At 36.3% G+C, this 20,009-nt stretch overlaps 2 long non-coding RNA genes across 2 annotated transcripts; both read left to right on the top strand.

The window, feature by feature from the left end:
• Positions 1-3,336: 3,336 nt before the first annotated feature.
• LOC125682372 (uncharacterized) lies at positions 3,337-5,460 on the top strand. The gene is made up of 2 exons (XR_008800398.1): positions 3,337-3,493; positions 5,201-5,460. It is a non-coding gene; the product is annotated as an uncharacterized LOC125682372 (long non-coding RNA).
• A 1,817-nt stretch (positions 5,461-7,277) lies between these two features.
• LOC130052047 (uncharacterized) lies at positions 7,278-10,346 on the top strand. Its single transcript, XR_008800397.1, has 2 exons — positions 7,278-8,526; positions 10,082-10,346. It is a non-coding gene; the product is annotated as an uncharacterized LOC130052047 (long non-coding RNA).
• Positions 10,347-20,009: the final 9,663 nt, after the last annotated feature.

Raw genomic sequence — 20,009 nt, 5'->3', positions numbered from 1 at the left:
GAATTTTCGAAATGTTGACTACAATCGAGACTGTTGAAATCCCTGTACCATCAACTTGTTTGTCAGGGATCTGTGTTTGCCCAACTCTCTATTTTGTATTGCTTAAAGGAGTTATGAGATTGATCATTGTTCGTTATCTTCGCCTTTCACAAAGCAGGTGACTTCTGACCTATGTGTGAACAATCATATAAAACAGATTTATAATGCGTGAAAATGTTTATAAATTATATAAAGTTCTGCATTTTATGGAGCGATTAATACAGGTTTGTATCCTCAAATAAACAACTTTTCTTTACTTTCACGCTCCGTTTTCGTAGTATTTCTCAGGAATTTGTAAAAGGGAAAAAATGGTAAAGTTCGGAATGAAATTTTTGGCATAGTTTTTAATGTGTTTACTGACTTGAGTACATTGATATTTTGGTTCCCTTATTTGTTGACGATGTACAGTCATCCTGTGTTGTAGGGTGTCGCCTGTCTGGCCGATGTAATTTTCTCCACAACCAGCGCAAGTTATCACATACAAGAGGTTGGAAGAAGTGCACGTCATGGATGATTTCACTGTAAATTGGCTTCCTTTTTTCAAATAAATTTGAATCCAGGTGATAAATATGGGCACGTGGCGCACCTTAGTTTATTACATTTGCTGACGGTAGGGATTTCATTGTTGCTACTGGAAAAATATGCTCTGGTTAGAAGTGATTTTAAAGAAGGGTTTGCCGTTTACTTTTGATAATTTTTTATGATTCCAATATATTTTTCATGTCTGGGTCTCCTTTCAAGATAGGGGGGTTGTTCCTGATAACTTGAAAAACTTCTGGATTCTTTGGATTGTGTGTTGACACCAATGCTCGTACATTGAGAATTGAAGCCCTGTTGCAATGCTGAATAACCTTTTGACAGGCATTTCTGGAATTATTTCTTAACATTTACATAACCTTTTTTGTCTTAATTGTTTAACATGAGGAATGCATGTTCAAAATATCATTTTTTTGTGATTTCGAAAAATTCGTTAAATGATGTCATGGTAATACATATATATGTAATCATGCATATTCATCTCAGGTTCTAGACATCTGTGACATCGACTTGTCGAATCCATCGTCATTGATACTCGTGATGTTCGTGGGTCACTCTTACCCACGAATTGACGTGTCCTCGAACATTTTTAAAACCAAATAAAGTTGCCTTTCCTAGTTACATCGTATTGCGTACCCACGAAATTACTTTTCCACGAAAAGGGAAAATTTTGCTTACCCACGAACATTGGCCCTCACGAATGAAAATGATTCGACATTTCTGAATGTCTGTGAACAGTAACAGCAATTATCACATACGACTTGTTTACAAAACTTGTTGATGAATTTTCAATATTGACAATTAACCATGGTGAAGTAACCACAGCGTGATAAAATTGTGTTGCTGCTACCAAGTTGCGTTACCGTATATAGTTTGATTGATTGATTGATTGAGGTTTTACGCCATTTTGGCAATATTTCAGCCATTTTATGGCGGTTAACTAATTGAATTATGTTAGGTTGTGAGTGTTTGAGTTTCCCTGCCGGCCCCCAGTGAGCCACTCTTTTTCGAACATCAGGGAAACGATTTTTTTGCGTGCCAATGGGTTTGTGAACCTTGATACGTGACACCCTTTAATGTCGGATCCGACGAACATGTATACAGTTTGAGGAAAATCTGTAACCATGTTTGCCAAGTATGTTTTTTTTAAAAAGGTGGCTACAGAGATTTTGGTTTAAAGCAGGATCACGTCAAGTGTGTTCACGTTACAATCGTGTAACAATTAAACCAACATCTCTGTAGAAATAAATCTATTGAGTTTTTAGAAGATCTAATCCACTGAAATCAAATTCTGATGTGTATAATGTATGTAAAAATGAAGATAACGAACATTTAATCAATCTCATAAATATCCCAGGCCTTTTGTTAATACTCTAGTGTTTCAAGCATATAATTTAAGGTGGCTCATTACACTAACCTTTATTTAATGACTCGTTTAAGCACCTCGTATGATAATCAAAAAGGTAATAAAAGCTCTCAATTATTTTATATGATTTTTAAAAGATTTTTCCAAAATGATAAACGGTGTTTTGTTTGCAAATAAGATTCTAGAGTCCATATTTCGCTGTAATTTAGTTTATGATATGAATCTACCTTAAACCAGATACGCTCCTTAACGTGTTAACACCTGTGGCGACACGGGACCTCCGTTTTTAGGGTCATATCCGAAAGACCCGTGATTCTCACTTCTAAATGCCAAGCCTTTGGCGAAGGAGCAATCACTACCTATGTTAATGTCTTACATTAGACGTGGCCATGGCACGAGCAGAGCTCGAACTCACGACCTCCCGGTCACGAACTGTCAACCATATATCTCTTGTCAAGAGTATCATATCCGTTATCAAGTCATGGATCCCGATATTAGTTTATCAAAACTCACAGATAATATTTCATGAAGACACTACTGTTCAATTCTCCGATAATAGATATGAAAGGTGAATACAACGGATAGTCATCAATCTCATATATATATATATATATATATATATATATATATATATATATATATATATATATATATAATCATTTTATTTAGTGATTTGTTTCATTACTCAGGGCTGTGTCCATTTGATCACACACGCTAATGAAAAACAACAATGGTCCCGTGGAGATCTGTGTTAGAATAGGTCTCCATATGAGTGAAAAATTCTCGAGCGGGACGTTAAACTATATACGACAAACCAACTAATAATTGTTCTTTAATATTTGACAACTAATTGTTTAATATAAGAGTTATGAGATTGTTCACTGTTTGTTATCTTCACCTTTCATACATTTATCAAGATTTTATATAGTAATGATTTGTAACTTAATGTAAAACAGATGTTGCGCAGGAACACATGTTCCAGTGGTTGAATGAGACTCCTGGAACTATAGACTGCATATCATCACAATATTCATCATGACACATCAAATTATGTGGAACATTTTCACATATTTTATGACCTTTTATAAAAAGAATTTCTTTGCGAGAATACGATGTTCACCGGATGAATCGATACAAATTTTAATCCTCTTAACCTTTCAACATACATGTATGCTTCCCGATGTTGAGCCGACGACAAAACAAATCATATATTGAATAACTTTGAAAATCGATATTGGATTCCTTTGTACGATCAGATTTGTCAATGATTAATTTGTCCAGGTACTCTATCATTCATTATCATTTTCGTAACCTTCTTAAACTACAAATTAGGTCATTTCAGCTGTCAATCAAATTCATACTCTTAAAAACTGATGATTGTCGTCATCAGCCCCATTGCTTACAGTTGTTGACAGAAGACAGAACTTCCTTCTCCTGGTATCAACATGAGAGTGCTCAGTTTGATTATGTTGAGCGTATTGTTCATCTGTCTGTGTTTGACGACCGTTCACTCGAATTATCTGTATGGACGAGGACAAACACAAGTACCAGGTAAGGAATCCCGTTTTGATTTTAATTATTTTCACAGTCAGTCCACATCTTAGTATAAAGATGTACGAACTCGAGTTCAAATTCAGTTGATATGCATAATACTCACTATTCTGATTCTATTATCTACATTTTATGTGTATATGCTATTCCATCGTATACCCATTGCCATTTGGAGCTAAATATTTAGAAATGAAATTAAATGCAGTTTTGTTAATTACTGTAGATTGCTTAAAAAGAATACTTCACAGAAGTCATGTTTACTCCCCCGCTACATTTGTTGTGAATTTGAATCAGGTGATCAAATCTCGTAACTGTATGTTCAGTTCATATCCATAATACCCACTATTCAGATTCTTATCTGAAGAGCAATACCTCTGCTCACAACTGTTTTCTTATCACAACACTACTATGCACATTTTATGAGTATGTAATATTCGGATTTCCGAGTTGACCTAAATGAGAATCATAGTTTCATACCGACTGTTAAGCCTTTCTTGACACACTGATTTTACCTACGAATAACTCCGTTTACCTGATTCGGATATAGGGCTCACGGCGCGTGTGACCGGTTGACATGGGCTGCTTATTCCTCCTAGGCACATGATCCCACCTCTGGTGTGTCCAGGGGTCCGTGTTTGCCCAACTACCTATTTTGTATTGCTTGTAGGAGTTATGAGATTGATCACTGTTCGTTATCTTCACCTTTCATAAGAGGTTCATAAAATGTAAACTCCTACAAACGAGTTATATTTATTCAAAAACTTTGACGTGAGAAGAAAAATGCTCTTGCTGTGGCCTTCAATTCGACATTTAGATGTATTGACGACGTTTTGTCTATCAACAATAATAACTTTCATTCATAATTATGTCGATTCGATATATCCCTGTGAGTTTGAAATAAAAGACACAACACAGTCGTCCACTTCTGCTTCATACTTAGATATTTTATTGAAAGTAGACATTAACGGAAAACTGACAACTCAACTGTATGACAAACGGGATGATTTAAGTTTCTCCATCGTCAACTTCGCATATTTATGTAGCAATATTTCATTATCACCTGTATATGGTGTTTATATCTCTCAACTGGTTCGATACGCAAGAGCTTGTTCTGCGTAGGGTCAGTTTTTAAATCGAGGCAAGCTACTGACAAACAAGTTGGTGGTAATGGGGTTTAAACAGTCTCGATTACAGTCAGCATTTCGCAAATTCTATGGTCGTTATAACGATATAGTTTGCCAATACAACCTATCATTGGGTTAAATGCTGTCTGAAATTAAACCTTACTGTTCCTTTCGTATTTTACGCCGTATAACATAACTCAACCTTTAAGATAGGTGTTTTAGATCTGATGGCGATAGTGTGGAGAGAGCAAACTCATCTATTATTGTGAAATACATTATATTTCTGGGGCCACGTTTTCTTGCATAATTGTGAACAATTTAAAGATTTGTTTTCAAGTGATGTACCTCTTTTCATGTACATTTATATAATTTTAGTTGGTGTTCGTTGAAGGTATCAGTTTGTGGGGTAGAGGTATAGGTGTATGTTTGTGGGGTAGAGGTACATCTGTATGCACGAAGTCCACAAAATCATTAGGTCCACGAAATATATCGACTTTGCGGTTTAAAACTTACTTCTCACTAACTCCATCAGTGATAGTTCTAACAACGATCCGCCATACTAATGTTTTACCTTACTTTGTAGCTTTGACAAACCGAGGATTTAGGTACGGTGATATACTCTGTGCCTATTGTCTACATACGACTCCTTGTTGCTGCCGATACCATTGTACTTGGAGTAGACCATTTCCTGGCCTCTTCCACCCTCAACCTGTTTTTTCCTCAGGATTATACCCATATTCACTTTCACCTTATCCAAAGTTTTACAAACATCGCTCAGTCTATTAATATATGAATCAATGGTTATTGTATCTTGGTATGCAAATTAAAGAAATTAAGAGACTATTTCATTTCTGGTATATTTTTATTAATGCATTGACAGATTGCTTTAGGAGTATCCAATACATATAGAGGTTAAATCAGAAGGAAACATTCAGCTGTTCAACGTCCCATACGAACATTTTTCTCTCATGAAAAGTGAAGATAACGAACAGTGATCAATCTCATAACTCCTATAAGGAACACAAGATAAAGAGTTGGACAAACATATACCTCTGGACATAGGAAGAATAAACATCCCCTTTGGACCGGTTACACCCGCCGTGAAAATATTAAAACGACACCAGGTTTAGGTTCAGGGTTCACGGCGGGTGTGACCGGTCGACAGGGAATGCTTACTCCTCCTGGGCACCTGGTCCCACCCCTAGTGTGTCCAGGGGTCCGTGTTTGCCCAACTGTCTGTTTTGTATTGCTTATATGATTTGTGGGATTGATCGCTATTCGTTGTCTTCGCCTTTAATACCACATATTTTGACCTATGCATGACAGTTAAAGTCGTAAGAGTGACGGTTCCTTATAGTAACAACGCCTATCTCGACACGAGATATCCGTTATCGAGGTAGAATTCGAAAAAGCCGCGGTTTTCGCTTCTGACGCTGGCCACTTTGCGAAGGAAATTTAACCTTTGGTAAAATCAAGTTTTAAGTCGGTAACTGAATAGAGAATCGAACCGAGGTTTGAGTGTACTCCGTGGATATGGATTTTATAGATCCAGTGCTTTCCGTGTGGATCTCGTTTAGAATAGGTCCTCAGTACGCCTTGCTTGTCGTAAGAGACGACTAAATGGAACGGTACTTCGGATGAGACCGCAAAAATCGAGGCCCCTTGTCACAGTAAGTGTGGCACGATAAAAACCCCTTCCTGCTCAATGGCCATAAGCACCGAGCATAGGCTTAGACTGTCCAGGTCCTCACCTGCAACACGGTGACGTCTCCATATGAATGAAAAATTCTCGAGTGGGACGTTAAAAATATACAATCAATCAATGCTATTAATTAATAAATGAAAGAGACAGAAAGATAGATATTCCAAAAAATGTTTACGAGGTAGACGGCTTGATTAAGTCTGATCAATTCATATATGAGATTGTCCTACGTTTTAGCTTCAGTACACCAAGAATTTGGATATTACAATGTTCCCTCTTATCATTTTTGGTATGATCATTCCTTGTCGGTACCACCGATGTTGTACAGCTGGAAAACAACGATTCTCTGATCACATCGGCCTTGAACCGACTTTTCCTTGAAGTACAACCACTTTCAGCTTATCATAAAGCAGAGAAACGCCAATCATTCTATCAGTCTGAAAATTGATTGTATCTTGATACGCAAATTAAAGAAATGGAGATGGGCCTTTTCATATAAAGTCTACAACATAAAACCAGTGCTATATAACATGATAATTTCCCTATATTCATAAAAAGGGTGTAGACATATTTATTCACATTATCTATACAGATTATGTATCGAAATACCGTGATATCTCGAAATAGAACATATTTTAATTACTCCGTTTATCTGATCAATATATATGGCTCATGACGGATGTGACCGGTCGACAGGGTATGTTTACTCTTCCTAGGCGCCCGATCCCACCTCTCATATATCCAGGGGTGCGTGTTTGTCCAACTCTCTATCTTGTATTACTTATAGGTGTTATGAGATTGATCACTGTTCGTTATCTTCACCATTCGTAACATTTACATAACCCTTTTTACTGAATTGTTGAACATGAGGAGTACAAGTTGAAAATATCATGCTTTTATTGATTTCAAAAGCATTCTTCAAATTGTGCCATGATAACACGTAAGTTAAAGGTGAAGATATACCAGAGGTGAGATGTTACGTATGTCTAATAAGGCACATTCATCTTAGTTTCTGGACATCTGTGGCATCAACTCGTCGAATCCATTATTATTGATATCCTAAATCTCTTTGAACAGTAAAACTAATGATTCAAAATCATATACAACTTGTTTATGATGAATTTTTCAATATTGATCATTAACCATGGTGAAATAACCACAGCGTGATATAATTGTGTTGCTGCTACCAAGTTGCATCACAGTATACAGTTGATCAAACTCGCTAATAAAAACAATAGTGTAATTGATAATTGTTCTTCTGGTCTCGTGGGGATCTGGGTTAGAATAGGTCCTCAGTACCCCTTGCTTGACTTAAAAAGTGATTAAATAGGGCGGATGAGACGGCCAAAACAGAATCTTGTATCACAGCAGGTGCAGCGCTATAAATGTCCCTCCCTCCTCAAAGGCCGTAAGCGCCGAGGATAGTCCTAAATTTTTGCAGCCCTTCACCGGCATCGGTGACGTCTCCATACAAGTGAAAGATTATCAAGCGGGACAAACTATATACAACCAAGCAACTGCCAATTGTTTTTTTTATATTTAACAGCTAATTATTTAGTATATATATCAATCAAGACTTTAAAAACTAATCATTTGTAACTTAATGTAAAACGGATGCTGCTCAGGAATACGTGTTCCAGTGGTTGAATGAGACTCGATCCTGAAAACTGCAGAATGCATATCATGACAATATTCATCATGTCACATTAAACTATGTGAAAAAATATCACATATTTGATGACCTTTTTCGAAATCATTTTTTGGGGAGAATTCGAAGTTCACCGGATGAATCGATAAAAATTCTGGTCCTCATAACCTTTCAACATACATGTAAGATTCTCGGCGTTGAGCCGACGACCAAACAAATCATATACTGAATGACTTGAAAATTGATATTAGATTCCTTTGTACGATCAGATTTTTTAATGATTACTTTCTTCAGGTAAGCTATCATTCATTATTATTTTCTGAACCTTCTTAAACTACAACTTAGGTAATTTCAGCTGTCAATCAAATTCATACTCTTAAAACTAATGATTGTCGTCATCAGCCCCGTAACAGTTGTTGACAGAAGACAGAACTTCCTTCTCCTGGGATCAACATGAGAGTGCTCAGTTTGATTATGTTGAGCGTATTGTTCATCTGTCTGTTTTTGACGACCGTTCACTCGAATTATCTGTATGGACGAGGACAAACACAAGTACCAGGTAAGGAATCCCGTTTTGATTTTAAATATTTTCATAGTCAGTCCACATCCATCTTAGTATATGATGTACGAACTCGAGTTCAAATTCAGTTGATATGCATAATACTCACTATTCTGATTCTTATTTGAAGAGCAATGCCTCTGCCTCACAACACAACACTGTTATCCACATTTTATGTATATATAATATTCCATCATATACTCATTATCATTTGTATCGAAAGATTTACAAATGAAATTAAATGCAGTTTTCTTAATCACTCTAGATTGCTTAAAAACAATACTTCACAGAAGTCATGTTTTTTTCCCTGCTACAATTCGAATCACTTGATCAAAACTCGTAACTGTATGTACACCTTGTAATTAGTGACATCTAGAACAATGTTCGGGATGAACATCAAAACATAATTCAGAACGAAGGTTTCTGTCGTGTCGCATGCATACAGCGTAAATAACAAGTCATTACCAATTTAGCATATGTATTCCTTACCTGCAAGTGATAATGGAATATTGTTATGTAAAAAGTTGACGATGGGGGAAACGAGATCGTAACAAAGCTGAGTTGTTAGTTTGCCGTGAACCTCTGTGCAATGTTTCAGAAATGACTGGCTCGTGTAGTGGTATGACTGTCCAGCTTATAACTGACAAATAAATGCAAGTTATCATGTAGTAGTTTTAAAATCTACAACAGAACATTGATATAAAGAAATGTGATGGAAAATCAAACCACACTTTACTATTAAGAATACTTAAGTCTTATTCCCCATCAAAGTCAATTTTCAATTGAAAAATTCAATTTGGTTTGTTCATAAACATTCATCAGTTATCACACCATATCTTCGATGTGTTTTTAAAACGGTGAAGCTTTGTTTCATCTCCTTTTCTAACATTGTTTTGATGTTATCTGTCTTAGTGCTATTATAATTTCCTTTTACTACGTTTATAACACGCTGTATCATTTTTATTGTGCGCTTTAGAGTGGTTATTTATTGTCATATAGGGCGCTATATAAATAATTATTATTATTATTCAGATTTCCGAGTTGACATAAATGAAAATAAGATCACAATATCATAAATAAAATGTAAACTGCTACAAACCAGTTGTACTATACTGAAGATCAGTATCTATAATTACGTAGACACGTGATATGAAATTTAACCATACTGTTCCCTCTAATTCCATATGTTGTATAACATTACTCAACTTTTAAAATAGTTCACTTATATCTGATGGCGATAATGTGGAGATAGCAAAATCATATATTATTGCGAAAGAGATTAAATTTCTGGTACCGAGTTTTCTTGATTGTCAACAGTTTAAAGATTTGTCATGAGATGTAATCTCGTGCATAATGACTCTTTGTATCTACATGTATATTATCTAGTGTTCGTTGACGATATCAATTTGAGGACTAGTGGTATGCACAAAATCCACAAAACCATTAGGTCCACGAAATGTAATGATTTTGCGGTATAAAATTTACCTCTCATTTACTCGCTCAGCGAAAACTCTAACAACGATCTACCACATTAATATTTTACCTTATTTTGTAGTTTCAACAAATCGAGGATTTGGCTTCGGCGATTCACTCTGTGCCTATTGCCGAATGGTCACTCCTTGTTGCTGCCAATACTATTGTACTGGGCGTAGACCATCTCATGGCCTTTTCCAACCTCAACCTATTTTTACCTCGGGATTATACCCACATTCACGTTCGGCTTATCCAAAGTTTTACAAACATCGTTCAGTCTATTAACCTTTGTATCAATAGTTATTGTATTGTATCTTGGTATGCAAATTACAGGAATTAAGAGACTATTTCATTTCTGGTATATATTTATTAAAGCATTGACATATTGCTTTAGGAGTATCCAATTGATATACATGTATAGTGAGGTTGAATCACAAAGAAACATTCAGCTGTTGAACGTCCCATACGAACATATTGCTCTCATGAAAAGTGCAGATAACGAACAGTGATCAATCTCATAACTTCTATAAGGAATACCAAATAGAAAGTTGGGCAAACACAGACCCCTGGACATACCAGAAATGGGGGCAGGTGCCTAGGAGGAATAAGTATCCCCCGTCGACCTGTTACACCCGCTGTGTAAATATTAAAATGACACCAGGTGTAGGTGTAAATACCACATAATATTTTATTACATTGTCAATTGTCACAAATAGAAATTAAGTGCATCATAAAATACTTTTGAAGGTAAGATGTACAAAGATGTATAAAGTCACTCATACCAACCATTGATACTACACTCATACAATTCAAAAATAGCTAAAATTATACCAAAAATAATTATTGATGTTGCTATAATAGTATTAAAACATATAAATTTATACAAAACATGCAGTAAAAAGTATATTATTCAATGGGTTCAAATACACTCTTCCACACATTCCATTCATTTTCAAAACATAATTGATTGGAATTGTAAATAGATGTACACCTCTCAATACTGTATTCTGTTTTCAAGTGGCTCAGAAGACCTAAAATATTTAGTGTTTTACCTTGTAATGCGCTATTGAAAATATACTGTTTAGTATACAAAATAAAAAAGTTAATATTTACGTTGTCTTTGGTAAGTGGTAATTTTCCCCAAATGATATTCTTAAAATTAAAATCAATCCTTTTTGAAGTAGTCCTCTAAATATGCAAGCTTAAAGCTCTCCAAAGAGCCAGTACCTCATTACAACTCACAACCATATGTTGAATAGTTTCTGTTTCTTTTTTACACAAGTTACTGTTACACTCACAAATTGAACACAATTTAATAATTTCCATCAATTTATTCCATGAGTGTAGCATTGAAAGTATATTGGAAGACTGACTAACTTTTTGCTTACAATACTCTATATAGTGCAAATTTACAAAGTTCCCATGGACAGGATGTGAGCCAATTAACTTTAACATTGATAAGGTGACAAGCTTAATAATTATACAGATACAAAAGCTAGAGAGTTTCAGATTAGAATAACAAAATGGGGAGTGAGCTGTCAGAGTCAATTATGTGCAGGTGATTTAATCTATCATTGCTGAACATTCTGGAATTTGATTGAACTTTAACTATAATAGATATTAATGAAATTTTACTCTTAACACCTCCCTCCTTAAGATAAAAATTTAACTTTTAAAGTTGAATTTTTTCACACAAAAGTAAAGAAAATAAAGATTTCTAATTATTCTATAAAATTATAAAGTCACTATGGAATATATAAGCTGTCACTAAAAATAGCACACAAGTTAACACACTGTCAATGAAATACACAGTTCAACATCGAGAGAGGCTATCGGCATTTTGGTTATGGGAAGCACGGCGGTATCGGACGTTAAAGTCATATACTTGTAAGGCCAGATCCCATCGCAAAAGTCTTTGATTTTTGTCTTTCATCCTATGAAGCCAGCTTAATGGATTGTGGTCAGTCTCTACAATGAATTTTCTTCCATCCAAATAATAGGAAAATGAGCCTATGGCCCACACAATTGCCAAAAGTTCTTTCTCGATTGTAGAATAGTTTTGTTCCCGCGGTAATAACTTTCGACTGAGGTACGATACCGGGTGATCACCATCATTGGTTTCCTGACTTAACACTGCACCGATTGCATATTGGCTTGCATCTGTTTGTACGATAAAAGGCTTGCTGAAATCTGGTGTAATGAGTACTGGTGCTTGGAGTAGTGCTTCCTTCAGACTTTTAAAGGATTCAGTTGTTCTTTGGTCCCATTTTATTTTGTTCGGTTCTGATTTCTTCAACAAATCTGTTAGGACAACAGATATGTCCGCATAATTTTGAATGTACTGACGATAGTACCCAGTAAGTCCCAGATATGATTTTAAGTCTCTCTTCGTTATTGGTAATGGAAATTCTTGAACGGCTTTGACTTTACTCGGGTCTGGCTGCACACTGCCATTTCCAACCACGTGTCCAAGACAATGTAATTTGTCGGTTCCAAGTCTACACTTAGAAGGTCGAATAGTCAAGTTGGCTCCCTGTATTTTCTTGATTACTCTCTGTAAATCTTCAAGATGGGAATTCCAAGACTCTGAGAAAATGACAATGTCATCAAAGTAAGCCACAACATTGTCAACATTATGTAGTATTTTGTCCATTAGACGAATGAATGTTGCTGGCGATGTTTTCATTCCAAAAGGCATAACCAAGAACTCGTAGAGTCCAAAGGGTGTGACAAATGCAGATTTTTCTCTTGTGTTGTCAGAGAGAGGTACTTGCCAATACCCCTTAACAAGGTCAAAATGACTCAAGTATTTTGCTTTTCCAATTTTTTCTAAGATGTCGCTAATTCTTGGTACTGGATACGCATCAGAAACTGTAATCTCATTAAGTTTTCGGTAGTCGATGCACATTCGGATTGATTCATCGGGTTTGTTGACAAGGACTACTGGTGAACTCCATGGACTATTTGATGGTTGAATGTGTCCTTGTTCTAGCATTTCATTCAATACCCTTTTTACAGATTCCTGCTTCGCTTCAGGTATTCTATATGGTCGCTGACATATTGGTGTTTCTGTTGTAGTACGAATTTGATGCTCAGCAAGCATGCAGCGGCCAGGTTGGTCTGTGAATACATTTCCATATTGGGCACAGAGCTGTCGCAATTCCTGACGCTGTTGCTGACTTTTGAATTTTCTCCAAACTTCAGATCCTCAATAGTTTCACTAGAATTGTATGGGAACAATTCATCAAATTCCTGGGTATCCTCTTTTCTATCTGCAACGAGTAGTATCGAACGCTTGTACTCTCTGAGCAGATTGATGTGATAGACAACAACACCACGACGCCCACCCACGTTAACTTTGTAATTTACATCATTTACCCGTTCTGTCACTCTGTAAGGTCCTTTCCATTGGGCCAACATTCTAGATGTGTCCGACGGGAGCAATACGAGAACTTCATCTCCAGGATAAAATCTCCTCTCAGTAGCCGATTTGTCATACCAACGTTTGACAAAATCTTTACGTCGCAAGAGGTTATCCTTCACCTGTAGTGTTATATCCTTCAACTTCTGTCGCATTCCAGCAACATGTTCAATGACAGACATCTGGATTTCCTCCTCACCTGCCATGAACTCCTTGATAACTTGGGTTGGTCCACGTACTGGCCATCCATATAAATGTTCAAAAGGTGCAAATCCCGTCTCCTCATGAGGGACTTCACGATACGCAAACAGAGCATATGGTAGCAGAGTATCCCACTCTGATTCTTCTTTCGTACACAATTTCTTAATAATTGATTTCAAAGTTCCATTGAACCGCTCAGTTTTGCCATTGGCTTGTGGGTGATAAGGTGAAGTTGTCACTCCCTTCACTTTCAACACCGCAAACAAATCTTTCATAAGTTGACTTGTAAAGTTACTTCCTTGATCGGTAAGTATCACCTTTGGAATTCCAACTCGGCTACAAAGTTCCAAGAGAGCATTAGCGACACTATCCGCATCACAGCTTTTCAACGCGAATGCTTCTGGATAGCGTGTAGCATCATCAACAATGGTGAGAATGAATTTATTGCCCTTTTTGGTTTTCGCAAGGGGACCGACAATATCCATAGATATTTTAGAAAATGGCTCCGTTATGATGGGTGTGTTGACCATTGGTGCTTTCACATGAGCTCGTTTTGCCACTTTTTGACACACATCACATGAGGAACAATATTCATTCACTTCTCGGAATAATCCCGGCCAGTAAAAGGAACGTAGAATACGTTCTTTTGTTTTTTCTGTGCCAAGGTGTCCTGCCAGTGGTTGGTCATGTGCAAGCTCAATGATTGTTTTGTGAAGGTTAGTTGGAAGTACAATTTGGTCTCCCTGTCGCTTTCCGTCTTGGCTTTTCCACTTCCTCTTTAGGATTCCGTTCTCCCAATAAAACGCGAGGAACATGCCACAAGCTGACTCAGTATTAACTGCCTTTGCACGACATAATTTCAGATTTGGATCTTCCTTTTGAAGCTTACTTAATTTTTCAGCGTTAATCCCATTTAAGTCTTCACAATTCACTGTCCCAGTTACAATAGTTTCACTAACAGATTCATTTATAGAGTCAATCGTTTTTGGACTTACATCTGACTTCTCCATCTTTTGCTGATCCTGACTTTCCGCATTCGCTTCTTTGCGAGCCAATGCTCGGGTAACAACATTAGCACTTTCCCGGCTAATTACATCATTTCCTAGTAGCGCATCTGCTACAAGGGAGGGAACTAGTCCGACCTGTGCATATCCCTGGTAGTACGGAGTGTCAAGTTTTACAACTGCAAGTTTTGCTTCAAACGGTTGCCCAATTGCAGTGTAAAGCGTAGTTGTCCGTCCTTCCAAAATACACGACGAATTCACCAAGTCCTCTCTCACTAAAGTCATTCACGCACCCGTGTCCTTGACGAAGGACACCTCCCGGTCGTTGACTAATCCAGGTATGTATATCAGTCCGTCACATGCGTGATTGATAATTTTGGATACTAACGATATTTTAGGACACTTATTAGCGAAATGCCCTTTTCCATTGCATTTGTAGCATATCACATCCTTCCTGTGATTCCCATTGCCACTTTCAGGTTTGCCTCCTTTTCCAGTCCCAGTAACTCCCTGAGCTGGTCCGAATTCCCTTGGTCCTTTTGGTGGTATGTAGTCCTCGGCGGCCTCAACAACAGAAGATGATCCTTTGTTTCGTCTGACCCATTGGGATTGTGTTGGTGGTAATGCTTTGAGGAAGAATTCATTACGCAAAATTTCAATAGGGTCTTTGTCCTCAATGCTCCTCTTCAAGTATAGATTTATCCTTGACATTAGACCTCTGTATGTTTCATTATTTTCACGTTTTACAGATAAGAGATCAGCGAAGTATTCATGCGGTCGTTTTCCATACCTTTGGGTTAGAGCTTTCCTCAGGTTCTCATAGGAAGTTGAAGCTTGTGCTGATATATGCCTCGTTTCTCCTGTTAGAAGACTTCGTAATTGTAAAACTTTGATGCTCTCAGACCATTCTGCTTGTTCACTAACGGCCTCAAATTCCGAAAGAAATGTTAAAACATCATCAGATTTTGGGTTAAAGGGTTGTAATTTGATTTTGAATGGTGCTGTCTTTGAAGCTGTTGGATTTTCTGTTGCTTGCATTTGAAGTTTTTCTCTTTCTAACGCCAATTTTTCAATCTCCATTTTGATCTTTTCTTTCTCTAAAGCTATTTTTTCTCGTTCTAATTCTATTTCCAATGTAGCATCCTTTTTTGTTGTTTTCCTTCTTACAGCTGGATTTCGTGGTTGTTTGAAAACATTTTCTTGCACATTTTCTTCTTCCATATGTCCTTCATCTTCTGTAAATTCTATAAGTTTCTGAACTGTTGCCCTCCTGGGTCTATTCACGGCAATTGAGTCCCCCGGTTGCCTATCATCCTCTACTTCGGCCATGGTATCAAAACATTCAAATTGTTAATCCACAATTTTCTGAATATTAAGCACTTTTACTTAAATTGTTACACCACAATTTGAAGTAAATCCCATTCGCTGTCACCAAAATGTTACACTCACAAATTGAACACAATTTAATAATTTCCATCAATTTATTCCATGAGTGTAGCATTGAAAGTATATTGGAAGACTGACTAACTTTTTGCTTACAATACTCTATATAGTGCAAATTTACAAAGTTCCCATGGACAGGATGTGAGCCAATTAACTTTAACATTGATAAGGTGACAAGCATAATAATTATACAGATACAAAAGCTAGAGAGTTTCAGATTAGAATAACAAAATGGGGAGTGAGCTGTCAGAGTCAATTATGTGCAGGTGATTTAATCTATCATTGCTGAACATTCTGGAATTTGATTGAACTTTAACTATAATAGATATTAATGAAATTTTACTCTTAACAGTTACAAACATAAGGTGTTTTGATTTGAATTTTTGTTAGATTAATATCTGACAGGAAAACTTCTGTGAAGAAGTCGATACTGTAGCCACTGTACAGAGGAATCTGATGCAGTTTTAAAACAAACACTTTGAAAGCATCCTTTATGCATATATCATTGAAACCATGGGGAGATAACTCTACATTCTACTTTGCTATTGAAGTAGGAATTACCTCAATTGTATTTATACAATTATAAATAATATTTGTACATTTGACATTTGGCAGAATATTTTCAAAATACACATCCTCTCAATTTTCAAAATCTTGAATCATTTTTCATTTTGATAAAGCACAAATAACACTATCTTATTGCATCACATTTATATCAGGTATTTGAAACTTCTGTTCAAACATAGATTTTGATGGGAAAGTATATTCATCAGACAAAACCTTAACAACAATTTTAACACCTTGTTGGTACCAATTCTATATAAAAAAAAATACGTTTACCACCAACGTTTATGTTTGAATTATACCATACTGGAATAGTGAAAGTGTTATTTTTCATATTCTTATCTTGATCTATTAACATTTAAAATATTTGAATCTCCAAAATCCAAAAGAGTTTTTAGAACAGCAAAAAACCCCACATATTTTGACCTATGCATGACACTCAAAGTCGTAACAGCTAGGGTTCTTTATAATGACAACGACAATCTCAACACAGGATATCCGTTTTAAAGGTAGAATCCGAAAACCCCGGAGCTTTCGCTTCTGACTCTGGTCACTTGGCGAAGGAACACCTTTGGAAAAAATTAAGTTCTTAACTCGACAACCGAATAGAGAATCGAGCTAAGGACTATTGGTTCCTGTGTAATTACGTTGATAAAGATTTTATAGATTCAATACTTCCCGTGGGGATCTCGGTTATAATAGGCCCTCAGTACTCCCTGGTTGTCGTAACAGGTGATTAAATGGGACGGTCCTTCGGATGAGAATGCAAAACCCGAGGTCCCATGTCACAGCAGGTCAGGCACGATAACGATTCCTCCCTGCTCAAAGGCCTCAAGCGCTCTTCACCGGCAACACGGTGACGTCTCCATATGAGTGAAAAATCTCGAGTGGGACGTTAACAATATACAACCAATCAATGCTATTAATTAATAAATAAAAGAGACAGAAAGATAGATATTCCAAAACATGTTTACGAGGTAGACGGCTTGATTGAGTCTGATCAATTTATATATGAGATTGTCCTACGTTTTAGCTTCAGTACACCAAAAATTTGGATATTACAATGTTCCCTCTTATCAATTTTGGTATGATCACTCCTTGTCGGTACCACCGATCTTATACAGCTGGAAAACAACGATTCTCTGATCACATCGGCCGTGAATCGACTTTTCCTTGAAGTACAACCACTTTCAACCTATCATAAAACAGAGGAACGCCAATCATTCTTTCAGTATGAAAATTGATTGTATCATGATATACAAATTAAAGAAATGGAGATGGGACTTTGCATATAAAGTCTACAACATAAAACCAGTGCCATATAACATGATAATTTCCCTATATTCACAAAAAGGGTTTAGACATATTTCTTCACATTATCTGTACATATTATGTATGTAAATACCTTGCTTTTTGATCCGAAATAGAACAGATATTAAGACATCGAAATTGAGAAGATAAATATAATCTTTCTCAATACACAGATGATACTTCTCTTATGCCTGATGAGTCACTACAATCAATGAGGCGAAGATAACGAACCGTGACCAATTGCATACCCAGTAACTCCTATAAAAGGTGAAGACAACGAACAGTGCTCAATCTCATAACTCTTATAAAGGTGAAGATAACGAACAGTAATCATTTTCATAACTCCTATAAAGGTGAAGATAATGAGCAGTGATCAATCTCATAAATCCTATAAAGGTGAAGATAACGAACAGTGATCAATCTCATAACTCCTATAAAGGTGAAGATAACGAATTGCGATCAATCTCATATCTCCTATAAAGGTGAAGATAACGAGCAGTGATCAATCTCATAACTCCTATAGAGGTGAAGATAACGAACAGTGATCAATTTCATAACTCCTATAAAGGTGAAGATAACGAACAGCGATCAATCTCATAACGAAGCCCTGGATATACCTATCCATTGTTTTTAAAATCAGGACAGGCTACTCACAAACATGTTGATGGTGCAGGGGTTTCATCAATCTCATTTAAATTTAGCATTTCGCAAATTATATGGTTGTTATTATAACGATATAGTTTGCCAATACAACCTATCATTGCCATCAGACGTGTGTGATACCGATTATTATGCCGTTCCTGGCACACTGATCTTATTTACTCCGTTTACCTGATGAAGATATATGCCTTATGGCGGATGTGACCGGTCGACAGGGGATGCTTACTCTTCCTAGGCGCCTGATCCCGCCTCTGGTATATCCAGTTATCCGTGTTTGTCCAACTCTCTATTTTGTATTGTTTACGCGTTGTATTGCTTATAGGTGTTATGAGATGGATCAGGTTGTTATCTTCACCTTTTGTGAATGAGAATTATTATTGTAAATAGATAAAACATCGTGGAGGTATCTAAATGTCGAGTGATGATGCAGTAAGATATTTTTATAAGATGGTTTCATCACTCTAGGTGGATGCTTAACTGAAATGACAGGGAGTTAAAGTCTTTTGTAAGTATCATACCCATCTTCATTGGAAGATATCAAACAGGTGCTTGGTCAGTGGAAGGAAATATCTTCACACAAAACTAACAATAATAAAACATACCAAATTTAGTCATCTAATTATAACGCTACCCTACCCTAAACAAGAGTTTAAAGAAAAAAGATTGAAACTGAGATCTAGCTTTGGGTTATGAAAGTACTAAAAGGTACAAAAAAGCTTAAAATTAACAAATATAGATAAGGGCGATTAAATACGATAGATTGTATTTATATTAATTCTAAAGTGAATCTGGATAATATCAATACACTCTGATACAAAATGGATCAAACTAGTTTTACCGATCCACCTCTGCCATATCCAGGGGTCCGTGTTTGTCCAACTATCTATTTTGTATTGCTGATGGGATTTATGAGATTGATCATTGTTCGTTATCTTTCCCTTTCATTGATCACTGTTCGTTATCGTCGCATTTCAGTCATGTTTTGCAGGTAAAGATAACAGATATTATCATTAGGAAGGAACTACTTGATCTTAAATTGTGTAAGAGAATAAGCAATGTATTTTGATTAGGAGTTTTGTAAAGTTGCATAAATGTAATCAATATTGGTAGTTAAAAAGTTTCGAAAATTAAAGATGAGCACATTGGGTGTAATCCAAGAGTGAAAGTAAATAATTCCTCAGTTCTTAATCATGAATGAATATGAAATTCACTGGCAGGGCATATGTAATTGTCTATATACAAATAGTTTATGCGATCTCCACCTTTCACACAGGTTATTCTATTTTCTGATACACTCATGCACTTTTTTAGTTTGACTACGGATTAATCCTTTGGTGTGGCAAATGACTTGGACAATTGATATTGGATTGTTCTCTAACTTCGCACTTTTCCTTGATTTAACTGTC

The sequence above is a fragment of the Ostrea edulis genome, chromosome 2, assembly GCF_947568905.1.
Source record: "Ostrea edulis chromosome 2, xbOstEdul1.1, whole genome shotgun sequence".
In the NCBI taxonomy this organism is placed as follows: Eukaryota; Metazoa; Mollusca; class Bivalvia; order Ostreida; family Ostreidae; genus Ostrea; species Ostrea edulis.
Note: the sequence above shows the minus strand (reverse complement) of the source record. Positions and strands in the feature narration are given on the sequence as shown.